This window comes from Leptodactylus fuscus, chromosome 4, assembly GCF_031893055.1.
Source record: "Leptodactylus fuscus isolate aLepFus1 chromosome 4, aLepFus1.hap2, whole genome shotgun sequence".
NCBI lineage: Eukaryota > Metazoa > Chordata > Amphibia > Anura > Leptodactylidae > Leptodactylus > Leptodactylus fuscus.
The window spans coordinates 199,906,920-199,926,682 of NC_134268.1; the positions used below are offsets into that span (position 1 = coordinate 199,906,920).

Here is a 19,763-nt window from a genome sequence, read left to right on the forward strand (position 1 = left end):
CTGTCCTCACAGTTCGGACTATGTTTTGCCTTCTCATTCAATATTGAGAAAGTCTGTCGCTCTTTAGAGTGGCCATGTGCTAATGGAAATTCAGTATAAAGTTTCAGGGATGTCGTCGTCCCCCAATCTCTTTAACTGGGTAGTTGAGCCTCTTCCTTAATAGGGTTGTCTGGGCTAAAATAAAAACACCACCAATGCTTACACCCCCCTCCCCCCACACACACCTGGGTCCCCGTCATACTTACCTGTCTTCAGTCTTCTGGGCTTGAAGCATCACTTCCTTCTGGCGCCTGCACAATAGAGCCAGTTATTCTAGCTCTAACACTGGCAGAAGTGGAGAGTTGAAGAAGAAGATCGGACGCAGAAGACAGATAAGTATGATGGGGTGTGTGGCTGAGTTCGGTAGGTAGGCCTAGTAGTACACAGGCTCGCTAGAGAAACAGGGAGGGGGCTAAGACTAAAAGAAGCTGCCCATGTAACCAGAGAAACTCAGAACACTGCTAGAGGTATTTGGGTGCAGTTATTAACTCATTAATAAAAAGATAATAGTTTCAGTAATGTAGAAGATAATGCTGGGACTTGTAGTTCTACTCACTACAGATCTGAGTGCATTGTTTCTGGTGACCACCAGAGATCAGACATAACATCACCAACTACAAGAGGGCGCTCATCTCATATTTCTGGCAGCCACAACATGGGGAATAAATAATTCTGTTGCCTTTAAAATATGACATTTTTTGTAGGATGTTTCAGTTTTTATTTGGTCTCCATTGAAATTTTGGATGACTTGCATATTTTGGTAGGAGAGGTGGCAATAATAATTATATACATTCTGAATAGCTAAGATAGTAGGCTCGGGCCTTTCAGTATCTCTCCACCGGACATGACCGAGGGGGCTCATGCACTGCTATCATGGGATACCAATATTGAGACACGAATGTTATTGGTTCTATAATGAAAAGTTCTACAATTTTCCAATATATTTTCTGTATCAATTCCTCAAAGTTTTCTAGATCTCTGCTTGCTGTCATTCATTCTGCTTACTGCCAGTAAGAGCTAGTTCACACAGGGTCTTTTGGCAGCGGATTTTGCCTTGTTTGCACTGAGGTACGCAATAGTGCTACAGTCCTGAGACAGGGAGCATTTAGTGTCAGCCCCCAGAAGGGAGACAGAGTGCCTAAATTGGAGAAGGTCAGGTTTCCCAGAGCCTCACAGTCTGGACTCTGCAATGCAGATATATACAGGGATCCTTGGGATTTTCTCACATCAGCCCCCTATACATAGTAGAGAATAGGGTTGAGCGATCGGGATCGGATTCCGATCGGCAATCGAGTAAATTTCATGATCGGGATTGAATGGAAAATGATTGGAAATCGGATTTTAAAATCAATCCTGAAATCTCAAGATTGGCTCAACCCCACTCCATAAACATAAAGTAACTAAGGTTAAGTGATCGAATCGGATTCTAATCGGTGATCGAGTAAATTTCGGGATCGGATGTTAAAATCGATCCTGAAATCTCAAGATCGACTCAACCCTGGTAGAGAAGCAGAGCATAGGATTCCTGCAGTGCAGATAAAAAGCACTGTGTTAGCATCTATTTAGGGGCAACCCCTTACTGGTAGAAAGCCCAGTACTATCACCCCCAGCGGCTCCTACTACTACCCCCACCAGGTAGCGGCATTGGTAATTAATACTGCAATAAAGTTTGGTCATTGGGTTCCACTGCAATGATACCTCCATCATCCCGCTACAGAGTGAAGGGGACCCAATTGGAAGCGCCCTGGAGGAGCTACCACCACCACCAGGTACACCGAAAGCCCCCTCTACCTGGCCCCAACTTAGGAGCTGGGCTGGGGGAGTCAGTTGAATGTCCCTGGCCTATTGTTGACAATACTACAACTACTTCTCCCATCCTCCAGTTCCCTCACGTGAGTTGTTTGTGGCGGGGACTGATAGGAGTTATTGGCGGATGTGGTGTCCGTGACCCCAGAGCTGTAGTTAGTAGGGATGACTGCCACGTATGATACCAGGGCCGAGGTGGCCAGACAAGTCCTGCAGAAGATTCAGATGTCTTGCTGTTAGATGAAGACATCAAGTAAGTTGTGGGCCTGTATCCCCCATTCATAACATCACAAGGTAGGTCGGGGCCCATTATAGATTTAGGATTGGTGTGTTTGAGCTTTATATCAGACCTCTGGTTCAGACGATCCATCCCCCATTCCCTCTGCCACGGCTTGAGGTGCACAGGGTTAGGTGACCGCTGTGGCCAATGTCTAACCTCAACCAGCCAATACAAGCACATAGGAAGGTAGATGTACCGGCACCAAAAAACGTAACCAAAAAGAATCAAAGACGTGAGACTAAAACATAACTTTATGGCTATATCAAATATAATCCCAGGAACTACAACGTGTGCAGAGCTAAAGAGAGATCACGCAGCTCAGGCCCAGCCAAGGACCCAATACCAAACACACACACAAGAGGGCGCTGATGTTGGGAACAGAGGCATTCAGAAACCACACCCCCTAATGGCCATTGGTCAGAATTTTGCATATATAATTAGTACACTCTTGGCAAGATTTAGGGCAAATTTAGATGCTAATTTAGTAGATATGGTCAATGCAAACCTGGTGAGGATGATGAGAGTGATGATATACAGAGGATTCATCAACAGAGAGGGGGAGGTAGAGTTGGAGTCTCCCTAATAGGAAAGCTCCGGTCCAGAAGGAGGTATATAAGGAGATGAGGCCACCACTTACACTGTGTTGTATGAAAGGAGAGAAGGTTAGCACTCCCCTTGACAAGGATGGAAGAGGCCACATGGCCTACAACACACATACGGTTAAGGCATTGCCACCTACTTAGTGGCATCTCTAACCAAGGTTTTTTCTTGTAATCCCATTTATTATAATAGTAACCCTACCTATTATTATTATAATTATTAATAATAATAATAATCACTGTAATTAATTAATTAATAATAATAATATCAACCCCTTTCCCTCCATCCTATTAATATTATAAATGTGAAAGTTTGTGAGTTTGGATGTTTGTGGGTTTCGATGTTCGGATGTTTGTTAGTCAATCACGCAAAACCCGCTCCACCGATTTGGTTGAAATTTTCCACAAACATAGTTAATACACCCCATTGCGCAATAGGCTACTTTTCGTCACAATAGCGCACATACGTTTTTCCCAGGACCCCCACAAAACCCAAACTCACATCACTATCTCTGCAATCTCACACACTTTGGACCATAGCAAGCCACAAAATTCATATTACCCTCTACAGCAGAGGTCAGCATGCCAAGAGTGGCACTCCTGCCATATTTCACTGGCACACCAGCAGCACAGGACCTGCAAGAGTTAAATGCAGTCCGAGTCTCTTCAGTGGGCTGCTAGAGCTGAGGCATAAGGACACTCCCCTTTGAGAAGGGTGCAGGAAACCCAGGGGGTGGAGCTTAATCGCTCAGGTCTGTGCCTGCTATAGTGGTCTGCATCCTGCAAGGATTCCCCGAGGAGAAGAGGAAGCTGCTAGCAAAGTGACACTGAAAAACACACAGGTACATAGGATTACTGTTCTCATTAATGTCAGGCATTTGGGGTTATTAGTTTAATGTTAGTAACTCCATGTGCCTCACATTAATAGGAATAAACCCCATCATGTCCCTCATATTAACCCCTGTGTGCCTCATATAAAGGTTACTACTATGTGAGACATATGGAGGTAATAATTAAAGACCTCAATAATGAAGATACTTAATTATTACCTCCAAGTCTCTCACATATCAGTAACTCTTACACAAGGGTTAATGTGAGGGACATGATGGGGTTAATTGCTATTAATAAGAGGCACATGGAGTTACTACCAGGGGCGGATCCAGGGCCGGGCGAGCTTAGCGGGGCCCCGCGGCCCGGCCCTAACAAAATGGTCCCGGTCAGCCTCGGCATAGTCGGGCAAGTGCCGGGGCCCACAGAGCCTCTGGGGGCCCCCCGGCACTTGCCTGTCAGGATTTCAGCTCATCGGCGTCCGTCCGCCGATGAGCTGAATACATACGCGATGCAGGAGCTTTGAGATCAGCTCCTGCTTTAAAGCTCCGGCCCGGCTTGCGTGTGTAGGCGCGATGACGTCATCACATCACGCTTACACACGCAAGCCGGGCCGCAGCTAAGCAGGAGCTGATCTCACAGCTCCTGCATCGCGTATGTGACTGGAGTGAGAGAGAGGAGCATCGGGGGAACGATGGAAGGTGAGTGATAGAAGGTGAGTGTAAGTGTTTGTTTTGTATTAAATATTAAGGTGGAAAATAATGAAGGGGGCCCATGAAACTGGGGGGCAAATGAAGGGGAGGGGGGGAATGGCATGACACTGGGGAAGATGAAGGGGGTGGGGAGAGAACGGCATGAAACTGGGGACAGAGATGGAGGGGGCCCAAAGAAACTGGGGGGCAAATGAAGGGGAGGGGGGAACAGCATGACACTGTGGCAAATGAAGGGGGGGGGGGAAGAACGGCATGACACTGAGGCAGATGAAGGGGGGAGAATAGCATGACACTGGGGTGGATGGAGGGGGGAGAACAGCATGACACTGGGGCAGATGAAGGGGCGAGAATGGCATGACACTGGGGCAAATGAAGGGGGAGAGAACGGCATGACACTGGGGCAAATGAAGGGGGGGAGAACGGCATGACACTGAGGCAGATGAAGGGGGGAGAATGGCATGATACTGGGGCAGATGAAGGGGGGGATGGCATGACACTGGGGCAGATGAAGGGGGGGAGAATGGCATGACATTGGGGCAGATGAAGGGGGGAGAATGGCATGACACTGGGGCAGAGACGGGGGGGGGACATGAAACTGTGGGCAGATAAAGGAGGAGAATGGCATGAAACTGCGGACAGAGATAGAGGGGGGGGGACATGAAACTAGGGGTAGATGAAGGGTGTATATGAAAATGGGGAGAGATGGAGGGGGGACATATAATTTACGGGTGACTGTAGGAGGATTATACTGTGTGGAATCACATGAATAATGAATGAGAATGGGCGGAGTCAACATAAAAGTGGGTGGGGCCTAATTTGCTGCGGCGCGCTGCGCGTAGGGCCCCGCCAAAGTCAATTGCCCAGGGCCCCGCAAACCCTGGATCCGCCACTGATTACTACACTGTCATGCACAGGGCCAGACTTTATGTTGCTTGCTCAAGAGTATCCTGTGCCCAAAACTTACATGTACTGGTGGCAAATAAAAAATCATACCATATCGTATATCCATATATTCACTTGAAATAACTCTGTCCCAAAGACACTATAACAACACCGTATAGCAGCTGAAATACAAATTACATCCAACACAAAAGTCTCATGTGCTCTCAGAATTACAACAACAACAAGATACAAAGTTACATTTCATATCCCATACCTTATACACAGTACGAAAACCTTACCCGCGCCTGTATATACCCACTTCTACAATCACCGTAGACGAAGTCGCGGGTACCAGCTAGTTACTATATAAAAACTGATGTATTCTCCATGTTGTGACTGGCAGGAAGATATCAGCGCCCTCTTATGGTTGTACTAGTGCAAGGATGATGCCATGTCTGACCTCTAGTGGTCGTCAAAAGCAGTGTACTCAGTTCTGTAGTAGGTAGAACTACAAGTCCCAGCATTATCTTCTACATTGTCATTACCTAGACTAGTATTATTATCTAGAGGTCCGTGGTCATCTCTTATATGTTTTTGCAGTCAGTCACGCGGTAGCGCTGTACAGGCTGCAGCACCTGGGACCACATTTGGTTTGCGGTGACTTTTATTGTGACTGTTATTATAAATTATGTTTTAATCTCACATTGTGTTGTATTTTGATACTTTGGCCTTCATGAAGGACAACGCCTCCCAAACATTATTATGTTCCCTTTGCGGCCCCCGTACAATATTATGCCCCCTTTGCGGCCCCCGTACAGTATTATGCCCCCTTTGCGGCCCCCGTACAGTATTATGTCCCCTTTGCGGCCCCCGTACAGTATTACGTCCCCTTTGCGGCCCCCGTACAGTATTATGTCCCCGTTGCGGCCCCCCAAACAGTATTAAGCCCCCTTTGCGGCCCCCGTACAGTATGATGCCCCCTTTGCGGCCCCCGTACAGTATTATGTCCCCGTTGCGGCCCCCCAAACAGTATTAAGCCCCCTTTGCGGCCCCCGTACAGTATGATGCCCCCTTTGCGGCTCCCGTACAGTATTATGTACCCTTTGCATCCCCCATACAGTATTACGCCCCCTTTGCGGCCCCCATACAGTATTACGCCCCCTTTGCGGCCCCCATACAGTATTACGCCCCCTTTGCGGCCCCCGTACAGTATTACGCCCCCTTTGCGTCCCCCATACAGTATTACGCCCCCTTTGCGTCCCTCATACAGTATTACGCCCCCTTTGCGGCCCCCGTACAGTATTACGCCCCCTTTGCGGCTCCGTACAGTATTACGCCCCCTTTGCGGCCCCCGTACAGTATTACGTCCCCTTTGCGACCCCCTTACAGTATTATGCCCCCTTTGCGTCCCTCATACAGTATTACGCCCCCTTTGCGGCCCCCGTACAATATTATGCCCCCTTTGCGGCCCCCGTACAGTATTATGTCCCCTTTGCGGCCCCCGTACAGTATTACGTCCCCTTTGCGACCCCCTTACAGTATTACGCCCCCTTTGCATCATTCATACAGTATTACGCCCCCTTTGCGGCCCCCGTACAGTATTATGCCCCCTTTGCGGCCCCCGTACAGTATTATGCCCCCTTTGCGGCCCCGTACAGTATTATGCCCCCTTTGCGGCCCCCGTACAGTATTATGTCCCCTTTGCGGCCCCCGTACAGTATTATGCCCCCTTTGCGGCCCCCGTACAGTATTATGCCCCCTTTGCGGCCCCCGTACAGTATTATGCCCCCTTTGCGGCCCCCGTACAGTATTATGCCCCCTTTGCGGCCCCCGTACAGTATTATGCCCCCTTTGCGGCCCCCGTACAGTATTATGCCTCCTTTGCGGCCCCCGTACAGTATTATGCCCCCTTTGCGGCCCCCGTACAGTATTATGCCCCCTTTGCGGCCCCCGTACAGTATTATGCCCCCTTTGCGGCCCCGTACAGTATTATGCCCCCTTTGCGGCCCCCGTACAGTATTATGCCCCCTTTGCGGCCCCCGTACAGTATTATGCCCCCTTTGCGGCCCCCGTATAGTATTATGTCCCCTTTGCGGCCCCCGTACAGTATTATGCCCCTTTTGCGGCCCCCGTACAGTATTATGCCCCCTTTGCGGCCCCCGTACAGTATTATGCCCCCTTTGCGGCCCCCGTACAGTATTATGTCCCCTTTGCGACCCCCTTACAGTATTATGCCCCCTTTGCGTCCCTCATACAGTATTACGCCCCCTTTGCGGCCCCCGTACAATATTATGCCCCCTTTGCGGCCCCCGTACAGTATTATGTCCCCTTTGCGGCCCCCGTACAGTATTATGTCCCCTTTGCGGCCCCCGTACAGTATTACGTCCCCTTTGCGACCCCCTTACAGTATTACGCCCCCTTTGCGTCATTCATACAGTATTACGCCCCCTTTGCGGCCCCCGTACAGTATTATGCCCCCTTTGCGGCTCCCGTACAGTATTATGCCCCCTTTGCGGCCCCGTACAGTATTATGCCCCCTTTGCGGCCCCTGTACAGTATTATGCCCCCTTTGCGGCCCCGTACAGTATTATGCCCCCTTTGCGGCCCCCGTACAATATTATGCCCCCTTTGCGGCCCCCGTACAGTATTATGCCCCCTTTGCGGCCCCCGTACAGTATTATGTCCCCTTTGCGGCCCCCGTACAGTATTACGCCCCCTTTGCGGCCCCCGTACAGTATTACGCCCCCTTTGCGGCCCCCGTACAGTATTATGTCCCCTTTGCGTCCCTCATACAGTATTACGCCCCTTTGCGTCATTCATACAGTATTACGCCCCCTTTGCGGCCCCCGTACAGTATTATGCCCCCTTTGCGGCCCCCGTACAGTATTATGCCCCCTTTGCGGCCCCGTACAGTATTATGCCACCTTTGTGGCCCCCGTACAGTATTATGCCCCCTTTGCGGCCCCCGTACAGTATTATGACCCCTTTGCAGCCCCCGTACAGTATTATGTCCCCTTTGCGGCCCCCGTACAGTATTATGCCCCCTTTGCGGCCCCCGTACAGTATTATGCCCCCTTTGCGGCCCCCGTACAGTATTATGCCCCCTTTGCGGCCCCCGTACAGTATTATGCCCCCTTTGCGGCCCCCGTACAGTATTATGTCCCCTTTGCGGGCCCCCGTACAGTATTATGCCCCCTTTGTGGCCCCCACACAATATAATACATAGCAAAGAAGGGGGAAACAAAGTAATTCCTTCTCCTGTTCCCCAAAAGTCCACCCCGGTTTCCGCAGCAGGTACAATGTAGTGATGTCACTGCCGCTCTCCTCTCTGTATCTGAGACCCTGCAGAGGTGACAGGGGAGACCCTGCAGCCTGTAATGGCTGACACCAGAGAACAATAGACTGTATACTATCCCCCTGTCATACAGTCAGACTCTCCACAGCCTGCAATGGCTGACACCAGAGAACAATAGACTGTACACTATCTCCCCCGTCAAAAAATGTGGTTAGAGATGCCACTAAGTAGGTGGCAATGCCTTAACCGTATGTGTGTTGTAGGCCATGTGGCCTCTTCCATCCTTGTCAAGGGGAGTGCTAACCTTCTCTCCTTTCATACAACACAGTGTAAGTGGCGGCCTCATCTCCTTATATACCTCCTTCTGGACCGGAGCTTTCACATTATGGCGACTCCATCCTCCACCTCGTCTTTATCACTGACTCCTCTTCCTATCTTCCCTCTCATCATCCTCATCAATTCTGCGCCCAAAATCTCCCCTAAATCAGCCCCTAAACACCCCCAAATCATCCCCAAAGTGCCTGAATTATATATGCAAAAGTCTCACCAATGGCCATGAAGGGGGTGTGACTTATGAGCCCCGCTCCTCCTACTTGTTTCCGGTGACGTCTCCAGTCCGCTCGGGGTCTCCTCTTTACAGAAGGGAGTTTTATACAAGTTCTGGGGTCGGGACCTTCCAAGGCTGCGCCCCAACTCTCCAGGGGCCCCTTAGCAGCTGCCTTGTCCGCCATCATAGTATTTACACCCCTAATGCAGTAATACATTCTCTTACTGAGAGGATTCTCAGGCTACGGTGACGGGGGAGAATTTTTGTGGTGGATTTCACTGACATTGTTAGTCTTTAGGGGTCTGACCCCGCTATAGCTGCTTGCTGGGAGTTGTAGTGCGACAAGGTAACGGGGCTGGGCGACAACTATTGTATCTGCTATCATGGGCGCCGCACATGGCTGCAGTGACTTGCTTTGTCCACTAGGTGGCAGCAGCTTCCTATAAAACATCTCAGCATTGGAACGTGAATGTAACACACAAATGGCATGGACACAATAATAATAATAATGTCAATGAGGAATTTTTTAAATTGGATTTTTAGAAAAAAAAAAAAGATCTGTTGCAGCCTACTCATGTTTATGTAAACCATAGCCAGATTTGTGAACCCCTGCACTGCATTAATCTTACTTACGTTATATAGAAGTTCCAACCAGCTAAAAAGCAAGTTATCGTACAAATCCAATACTTGCATAGTTAAATGGATTGTCCAGGATTAGGAAAACATGCCTGCTTAATTCCAGAAATGGTGTCACATCTGTGTACCACCAGTTCAGCCCCATTTACTTTAGTGACACTGGGCTGAAGTACCGGGCATGACCACTGGTTAGGTGTGGCGCTGTTTCTAGTAGAAAGCAGCCATGTTTTTCACATCATATGCAGCATTTTAAGTAAAAGTGCATTAAAGGCAGTCTGTGTAATATGGAAAGAGAAGGCAGTAGTGTAATGGCTAAGCAAGAGCGGTGATGCCGTCCTATCACGGATGTCAGATACAGGTATCTGCCCCAAATATAAATGTAATAAGGACCTCCCTCTTTATAATTTTATGATGAAGCTCCACCCCCTCCCTCCTCAGTTTTATGAAAAGTGTCAAATGTGGTAATAAAAGTTACAATTTACGGCCATGTACCAAAAATGACTGACATCTCCCAAATTTTTCAATGTATGTATATATACATTGATAAACATCCTCTATAGGCCTCTAAGTGATAAAACCTGCTGTCTGAAGCCACCACTAGGGGGTGCTCTGTGCATAGGAATTAATGCAGCAACTTTTGCATTCAATGAAAGATGTAAAAAACTGTGCTCCCCCTAGTGGTGACTGCTGGAAAGTGCAGTGAATTGGTTTTAGGAAGCAGAAGATTAGAGCTGGGCCCTTGTCTGCCAAAGGCCTTATAGTAGGTGTGTGGCCTGTCTACATGCTAGGTGCACCGCTGCATCCCATGATTATTAATAGATCATTTATTATACTATGGATGGACATAGACGTGTGTATCGGTGTTTATGTTCAAATAAAACTTTATATGCAAGCAAAATCTGTCCACTTAATATACTGCCCTATGTAGTGCAGGTAGCCAATGGTCACACCAACTATTGTGTTACTTGTGTGCTGGCAGTGCTGAAAGAATCCACTGGTCTCATGACTGGGGTCAGGCTGTGTTACGGAGCAGAGCAGTGACCCCCGCCCCCCCCCCCCCCCCCACACACACACACACACCTCTTAGGACAGCAATTCATTTAATTCATTTAAATAAATAAACAGAATAGAAATGTAAATCCCATCAATATCTGGCATGACCTTTGCCCTTTGGAGGAGGAGTCCTGGAAGTGATGATACGGCCCCAACAGATAGAGCCCTGATCTCATCATCATCCAGTCTGTCTGGGATGACATAACGGCACAGATGGATTGGAGCAAGCAACATCCACAGAAGATCTGGGCTTATCTCTCCAAGATGGCGGGAACAACCTCCCTGCCGAGATCCTTCAAAAACTGTCTGCAAGTACCGAGAAGAACTGATGGAAGGGAAAGGTCACACCGAATATTGATGGGATTTACATTTCTCTTTACTTCATTCATTTTGTTCTGTCCATTGACAAATATAAATTTAAAGGGGCTCTGTCATTGGGAAAAGTCATTTTTAACTAATCACATCCTTGCATAGGCTTTAGAAAGGCTATTCCACACCTACCTTTAGTATGTAGATTGCCTCAGTGGTTTCTGAATAAGTCCTTATTCATATGCTAATTAGACTGGTGCACGATGCATTGTGTACCCCCTTTGCTATTGTTTCCTATGAGTATGTACAGCACAGGCGGATGATGATGACTCAGCTTCCTGTTTGCACACACACATAAGAGATAGCAGAGACGAGTGCTGCTGGGAACTTCCTGTGCTGGCTGGAAGCTCATTAGCATATGAATAAAAACAGACTTTACTCAGAAACCACTGCGGCAATTTACATACTAAAGGTAGATGTGGAATAGCATTTCAAAAGCCTATGCAAGGATGTGATTAGTTAAAAATGACTTTTCCCCAATGATAGAGCCCCTTTAACCCTTCTATTTCTGATTACATTCTTACTTTGCAGCATTTTTTCCACATCAGCCAGAATGGGTCCTGGATGAGATAATACGTTGCAAGTTGCTGTTCTTGCTGGATACAAAGTTGCAAGGACTCCTCACACTGCTGTGCTGAGAGTGATCAAGGTAAAGTATCTGATTAACTGTTCAGGTGCTGAGAAGTGGAAAAACATTGTGTCCGTATTCGTGTCGGGGCGTAAAAGGTGGAAGGTGAGGGGAAGGATAACAGGTGTGGGTCTGGGGCTCTGAAAGGCACACAGTGGCCAACATGGCTGAGTCAGCTGAGAGTCACATGGGGGATACTTTAGGAATTTGATGTGTTGGAGTTTCTGCCTCCGAATCAGTGGCAAATTCCACTTTCCATTGTTATCATTAGGAGGCAGAGATCGCTGCAGGACGTTGAAAAAATAAGCGTCATGCTCGGTCATGGTGCAGATGTCGCGGCTCAAGATTCCCCGTTCCTCTTCATTTTCTGCCGTGTGAACAGCACCTTGAAGGAGAATTTATACAACTGGATGGGGACATTATATTGTGAGGACAACTGTAAGGGGACATTATAATATTGGGGTCAACTGGAGGAGGACATTATAATATGGGGGCATACTGTGTCAGGTGGCTCAAAGTCAAAGGGAGGGTTCAAGGTGAAAGTGGGTGGGGCCAAATTTAGCAACAGGACGCTTTGTACGTTGCATTCTGTCCCTCTTTCTGAAAGTTGGGAAATATGGAACACCACAAACCGTTTTTGCAGAGGAAGGGGACACATGGCTACCAATGTGGGAACACCCAGCACCAGGAGTAAGACATGAAAGGCAGCAAGCTGTTCTAGGCCGCACAGCCACGCAGAGGCTCGACTGGCTGGCAGGACATTAATGAATAGAAGCCTGGCAGAATCGAGGAGGTGAGATTAACTGTGTAACGGAGCCCTTGTGCACGCCCCTGGATGTAGCCACACTTACTATAATGGTTTTAACATAGACATTGAAGTCAAAGGGTTGCTAAGCAATCTGAAGCTTCACAGCTTGTAAAGCACAATCTGAACTGGAGGAGAAATAGATTCTGCAAAGGTACCTCAAAGTATATACAATTACTGCAATGGGGGCAGAATAACGGATAGGTTTAACCCTGAACACCGTTTAGCAGTTTCTAGATAGAATTTTGTTACTAAGGCTAGGTTCACACTAGCACTCGGTTTCCGTCCTGAATGATATTGAGTTATATTCTACAATATAGTCCAGGGACTATAGTCCAGAGCTGCATTCATAGTTCTGCATTCCTTTATGGCTCAGAATCTTCTGTTCACACAGTACTAGTGTTGCATATATTCATTAGCTCCAGCATAGACATCCATCAAAATGTTAAGTATTACAACTTTAGGCTGTGCCCAAATCAGCAGAGGTGCAAAAATGGCAAACTTGAATTAATTCTATTAATATTTTTTGGGGAGTTCCACTTTAAAGGGGTTATCCAGGTTGCAAAAATTAAATGCAAACCCATCCACAGCAGTGCTAAATTCTCCTTGTTCCCTTGTGCACCCCTTTCCTGGCTTTATTTGACTTGCTGCTCCTTGTATCGCTGTTATTTGCAAGCAGAGAATCTGTGGATAAACTACATTCCCCATGATTCATCTGCCTGCTCTCACTCTGTGTGTACCCCGCCCTCCTTCACACTCCCCTATTTGCAGATTCCCTCCCTACTTTAGGGTCTGTTTTGGGGTCACAGTGTCTGTCTCCTTCAGTCTGTGCAGCATCACCCCTCCATGTATCTGACTAGGCAATAAATAACTCCCAAGAGTGGCTTCAAAGAGCAAGGAGGTCACATGCTGCTGTGACGGTTTGTTTGCTGGCTGAACTGCTCACTGGGAGGGTTATTGAGCTTGCAAATGAAATATCACAGCTGTGGTTAATGACCTGAACATAAATCAGATAAAAGGGCACTGTAGGGGACATTATGTTAGCACCATCACACCTTTATATAGTCCAATGAATGTACTATAAATATGCAAATCAATCAATGGGGTCAAGGGCTCTAGGAAATGTCACGCACATGTGCAGAAATTCTACAAGCAGTGTCATAGCTGTAATATAGGAATAGGCTGCGATCAGGCGCATGGGAGTGGCCACTGAAACAAATAGAGAAGCCTTGGAGGTTCAGACACGCCTCCATTGCACTTGAGACTCATTTGCATATTCTTTTTCGAGGAAATGTTGCATCTATTGGGCTAAAGATGGAGTGAGTTTTCTTTTTTCCATCATAGAGAATGTATTTGTATATTCCTTTCCCAGAATTCCTAGTATAGTATGTATGGTCTACCCATGGCAGGGCGCATCACAAAGGCACCAAGGTTATAGGATGAGGTTATTAATGCATTAATATTTGTACTCTGGGTTTATTAGATTGTGACTATTGCTCCGTTACCATCAGGCACACACATCTTGCACACATGGTTGTGTTATGGGCTCTGTGTGTTACTGCGGTGCAGACTTTTATACATTTTTAATGTGCTTTTTTCCCCCCACAACAAGGCAGCTGCAGCGTGCAGGGAAGCTCCAGAGAATTTCCACTCATACAGCTTGGCAATCGTAGCCCATATCAAATCCTCCAGGAAGCCTTGAAATCTGTTACAGTTCGGATTTCATACGGGTCACCTGTTTTAATTCTGTGTCTCTAAAGATCAGTATGCCAGAGGAAACACAGTCTGCCGCTGCGGAGAAGGTACTACCGCGGATAATGGCAGCTAACGCTTGGTCTGGCCCGCAATGCATCGCTTTTATAAGGTTAATCTGTTCCAAGAAGAAATGGCCAAATAAAAACTGAACTGAATTGCTCTTCGGTAAATAACTTAGCACGTCTTGTCACTCACTTAGTATAGGCTGTCATTGGGGGAAATTGTGCTGTGATTTTCCTGAATTTACATTTTTAGGAAAAGCCGTTCACCAATTTCAGAACTTTAGGCACCGCTCCACTGAATGTGGTGCAGTTGGAATTTTTCCTTTCGACCCCACCGTTCTTGTGCAATCAGTGCAGTCAGTTTTGTTGCCTGATATGCTAATTAGGCTTCTACTGTCAAGTGGGCGGTGTCAGGTAGGAGCAGGCAAAGGGGCATGATTCTGATTCTGATTGAAGCTCAAAATTATTCCCCCAACGACGAGTTGTGCATTCAGGCAGGTTAGTACGGGCACCGGCATTGTATTCAGTTGTGCTTGACTATACAGCCCGGTCATCAATTGCGCCATCGTCTATATACTTTCACACCATTGCATGAGAAAACCCCACAAGGTTGGTAGTGTCTGAAATCCTGGTCCCGGCTAGTCTCGCACCGATGACCAGGCCTCATTGGAAGTCACTCAGATCACTTGATTTTCCCATTCTAATGTGGAATCACAATGAAACTGATGGACAGAATACTTGACACTTGCTTTTATGCTGCGCTCCGGGGTCACATGTCTAATTTGCATACAGAGAATTGTGTTCAATTGTGAAAGGGCAAGTATCTCTAATACAGTGCTCATACAGAGTATTTTAATGTGACTCTTAGGGCCTTTAGTAGGATCAGAAACAATGTAGAGAAAATCCTCTTTTTACGTATATACAAATCATCCTCAAGTGCTTTAGGGGCGGGGTCTGATTCAGGAGATTTGCCTACAGATAGTTGTGGCATAGGCATTTCATTCACAGCTACAGTAATGTTAATGGGCTGCAATTTGGGAGGAGATTCCAATCACTTACAGTTGTCTATAGAGAAATTTGGTACATGCCTCCCCCCCTCTCCCCCCCCCCCCCACCACCACTGCAGGCTGATTTGTATATCCAGAAAAAAATGATTTTCTCTGGCTTGTCTTATCAGTTTGTGGCCACAAGGGATTGTATCTGCTTCTATAATATTGGTTTGGGAGGCATTTTGGACCTGACAGACTCCTTTAACGGAAGTTTGTCACCAGGGTGGAGCATATTAGACCAGGAACAAAGTTAGGTCAGGCTGAATGTAATGTTTACCCATGAAAATGCATGCCTCTGTTGCCAAGATATCACTTTTTTTTACAATATGCACACGAGCCATCTGGAGCACGAAGCACAAGCCACTTTCTTCAAAGTGCTACACCCCACGCTGCTCTTATACGCCCACATTTCCCCTTCTCTTCTTTGAGTGACAGGTCCAGGGAGCTATGTTAAAGTCTCGTCTGGCCCTGTATTCTTGTATTTGTGCCAGTGTATTAGAGCAGTCTGGGGCGTAGCAGTTTGGAGCAGCGGAGCCACGCTCAGTGCAGGTCAGTTTCTTCAAACTGTTACACCCCACGCTGCTCTTATACGCCCTCATTTCCCCCTTCTCTGTTTTGAGTGACAGGGCCAGGGAGCTATGCTGATATCTCATCTGACTTTATGTTCTTGCATTTGTGCCGAGTGTGGGGCGTAGCTATTTGGAGCAATGGAGCCGCCATCAGTGCTCCAGATGGTTCATGTGCATAATGTGAAATTAATGAGTATCTCGGCAATGAAGGCATGAATTAACAAGGGGAAAAAAGGCCTTACTTTCAGGTGAGCCTGACCTATCTAACTATGCGGCTTCTGGTGACAGACTCCCTGTAAGGGTCACATTTCACCCTGGCATAATGTGTGTCCTTTAGTTTTCTTATTCTGCCTAGCTGGCTGCACTTTGTTCTTCATCGTGATGATTCCATCCTCTAAATATGTTACATATGACCATAGACAAGGGACATCTTACAATTCGGATCCTTTCATAAGACTTCATTACTTTTCTTCAGTCATATAATTTATTCAGTAAGCTACGCCGGAGATTATAAAATGAGACATTTTTCTCAGCGGATTTTGCATGACAGTCATTAAATAAATGATATTTTAGACATTAAAGACGAACAAAATCTTAAAATTCCATTTTGTGTTTTGCAACTTAAATGACTTTCCTTGAAACATTAAAAAAAAAAGCGGCTGAAACAGTCACAAATGTGGAGGAACTAGAGGGAAGGTCTTGTCAGAAAATCACGTTTTATAACATATTCTTTACAAAATTGGTGCTTCATATGTAATTATATATTTTAAAATAATCCTCAAATCTTGCAATTTTCATTGTGTCATTGAACTATATATAAATTGGCACTTCCTGACCTGTGGATATAAGCCTGATTTCTGCCATATTGTACACTACTTACAATTTATGGATGAACCCCCAGTGAACCCCTCATTTTACAGATTGGCAGATCCCATGATGTATAGGGTCGCACAATCATTTGCAGTCTCCATATATGTAATATTGCTAGGCATGTTTCGTTGCGTCTTTCGTAAATCTGGTCCATCTGGTCCGGACTTGTTGGAAAATTTCTCTCTACAGCTGCTCATTATCAAGTTCTGCTATCTATCATGTAAATGGTATTTCAGACAATCATTTCCGACACAGGAACAGGCAGCTTCATCTACCAAGACGTGGACCCATTTGTACTAGAATAGGGTATTCACTGGTTAAATTAGAACTTGGAATCTGAAGACCATCATATATAAAGAGAAACGTCAACCAAGTGCGCTGTCTTATGTGTATGAGGCCCCCCCAATTCTCCCCAAAAGATGATGTCAGGGGCAAAAAAGGATCAGGTATAGTTACTCTTATCTTACCAGATCCTATTTTCTATATGTATCCTGCAGTGACTTTCTTACTTCTGAGAATACATGCCGTCATGCGTGTATGTATAGCGGGGCCCACCAAATGGGTATGGCCGGTCTGGGGTGAAACCATCATAGAAAGGTCCATGATCATTAATGGCCGCTACAAAGGTGTAGATGGCTCTTAATGTAGTTGGAGGTTGTGTAGACTGGTAGGATGAGGTCAACCCTGGAAGAGTTTGCTACGGTTAACGGACACTATAGAAGAAACGTGATATTACTTGACGCCATCCTTATGGTGAGTCCTCCAATATGGAGGCTGCTATTTTTCTCCATAGGCTTGCACATTCTCTCTCCCAAGAAGGAAGAAAACCATCTCTCTAATGTCATCTACAGGTGAGTATCTTGTTTTATAGAAGTTTTCCAGACTTTTGATGACCTCTTTTGCTATGCCAGTGGCGACCTGTGTCAGCTGATCAGTGTGGGTTCTAGGTGTCGGACTTCTACCTATCTCATAATGCTGACCTGACATCTTGAAAGATTTGCTTTGTAGATGACAGACATACAAAAGAATTAAAAAAAAAACATAGTTTTCCTTCTTAGTCTAAGGCTCTGTGGGGAAAAAAAAAGTGTCAGAATGCTTCACCGATTTTCCCGCAGCGCTTTGCACAGAAAGTCCACAAAGCTTTCCAGACTTTCTGCTTCCATTATAACTATGGCGAAACCGTTGGCGTTCCCATAGGTATAATGGACATACAGAAATTTCCAAAAATGTTTTGGAAATCACAGCATTTCCATATATTTTTCTGCAATGTGTGGATGGGATTAGCCAGAATCCCATCCACTATGCAGATAATGTAAAAAGTGGTCGCAGCCAAAACACAGTATTTTCACAACGTGGGACCCCAGCCTAAAGGGGGTTTCTAACATTAATGGCCTGTCCTTAGGCAAAAAGGATATCTGGATAAGGGCGGGTTCACACCTGCGCCCGGTCTCCACTTTGCAGGTTTCTGTCTTCTGCCCAAGAAACTGGACAGGAGACGGAAACACTATTAGATTCAGGCAACTGTAACCTATCTGTCTGCAGGCGGGGTTGATATCTAGGGCACCGTTGACAGTCTCCCTTTATGGAGACTATATGGAATGGATATGCAGGGTAAGGGCGGATTCACACCTGCGCCCAGTCTCCGCTTTGCAGGTTTCCGTCTTCTGCCCGAGAAACTGGACAGGAGACGGAAACCGGGAGTCACTCTTCAAACCCATTCATTTGAATGGGTTTGCAAAGTGTCCGCCCGTGAGCGTCTTCTGGTCTCTGCGGCGAAACCGTTTTTTTTTTTAACCGGACACAGTCGGACATGCAGGACTTTGTGTCCAGTTAAAAAAAAAACGGTTTCACCGCAGAGCCCACAAAACACTCACGGGCGGTCATTGACTACCAGGTTTCCATCTCCTGTCAGTAGAAGATGGAAACAGACAAATCGGAGACCGAGCACAGGTGTGAACCCGCCCTATTCTGCACCAGAACCCAGCATATCACCCCCATCCCACAGATAGCAAGGTTAAGGTCAACTGAATCAAATACTGTTTCTGCCCTGTGAATTGCTGCCTCCGTTGTGGAGAAATTGGTGTTTTTGTCAATATGCTAATGAGCTGTTTGGAGCAATGAGGATGATGTCATTGCTCCAAAGGGGTAAATTGCATATTAATTAAAAAAAAGTGATATCTCCACAATGGAGGCAGCGATTCACAGGGCAGAAACACTATTCGATTCAGGCGACTCTAACCTATCTATCTGCAGGCAGGGTTGATATACAGGGCACTGTTGACAGTCATATAGAATGGATACGTAGAGTATATAGGAAAGTCTTCAAACTAAATGACAACTCTTCAAAAGAATAACAGGAAACGGCTGTAGTTATTGTGTGAACGGGGGAACCAGAGGAAGCGTGCGGGGCACCGTCCTTTTGCCACTCTAGGAGCTATTTTTATCATAATTCCAGATCCTAGAAAATCCAAAAAGTTACCATAACCCATAGGAACCTTGTGAGAACGAGGAAAGTCTGTTGGAGGTTTTGCTATATCTGAGTATACACAGTTGTGATTTTGCCGTCAGAACACATATGTTTAATTCATTACTCTGGAGATTCGTCAGTATTAATTATGACTTCTTGGGCCCACGAGAGAGTAATGGCTATGTAGAATTCAAAGAAAATGAAGGCCCAGGGGCACAGCCAGAACGTCAGCTCACCACAGGATCACACAATAATTAAGGAGAGCGCACAAGGCCCGCAGGCCATTGTCTCCTCTTCAAGCAAATTACCGAATAGTAAATTTGTCTCCAAATAGAAAGACCAAATTTAAAGGGAAGCCTCATTAGTGGGTCTTTAAGGGGGGGGGGGGGGAAATTCTACACCCCCACCATAACGCTGACTGCCATCTTCAAAGATATGCTATATTTCTATGTAACAAAAAGCCTCGGCAGGAGCATAATTATAAGGCACGCATTTTCAGCATGAATAAGTTGAGCCATTTCATCAAATATACATGTGTAAGTCTTCACATCCAGAGGAAAATCTGTTTTTT

The 19,763-nt window shown here is 46.4% G+C and overlaps 2 non-coding genes across 2 annotated transcripts; one reads left to right on the plus strand and one right to left on the minus strand.

Moving 5' to 3' along the window:
* The first annotated feature begins 2,765 nt into the window (after positions 1-2,765).
* On the plus strand, positions 2,766-2,892 carry LOC142201747 (U6atac minor spliceosomal RNA). The gene has a single exon (XR_012715639.1). It is a non-coding gene; the product is annotated as a U6atac minor spliceosomal RNA (small nuclear RNA).
* A 5,749-nt stretch (positions 2,893-8,641) lies between these two features.
* On the minus strand, positions 8,642-8,768 carry LOC142201748 (U6atac minor spliceosomal RNA). Its single transcript, XR_012715640.1, has one exon. It is a non-coding gene; the product is annotated as a U6atac minor spliceosomal RNA (small nuclear RNA).
* Between the last annotated feature and the right edge of the window lie 10,995 nt (positions 8,769-19,763).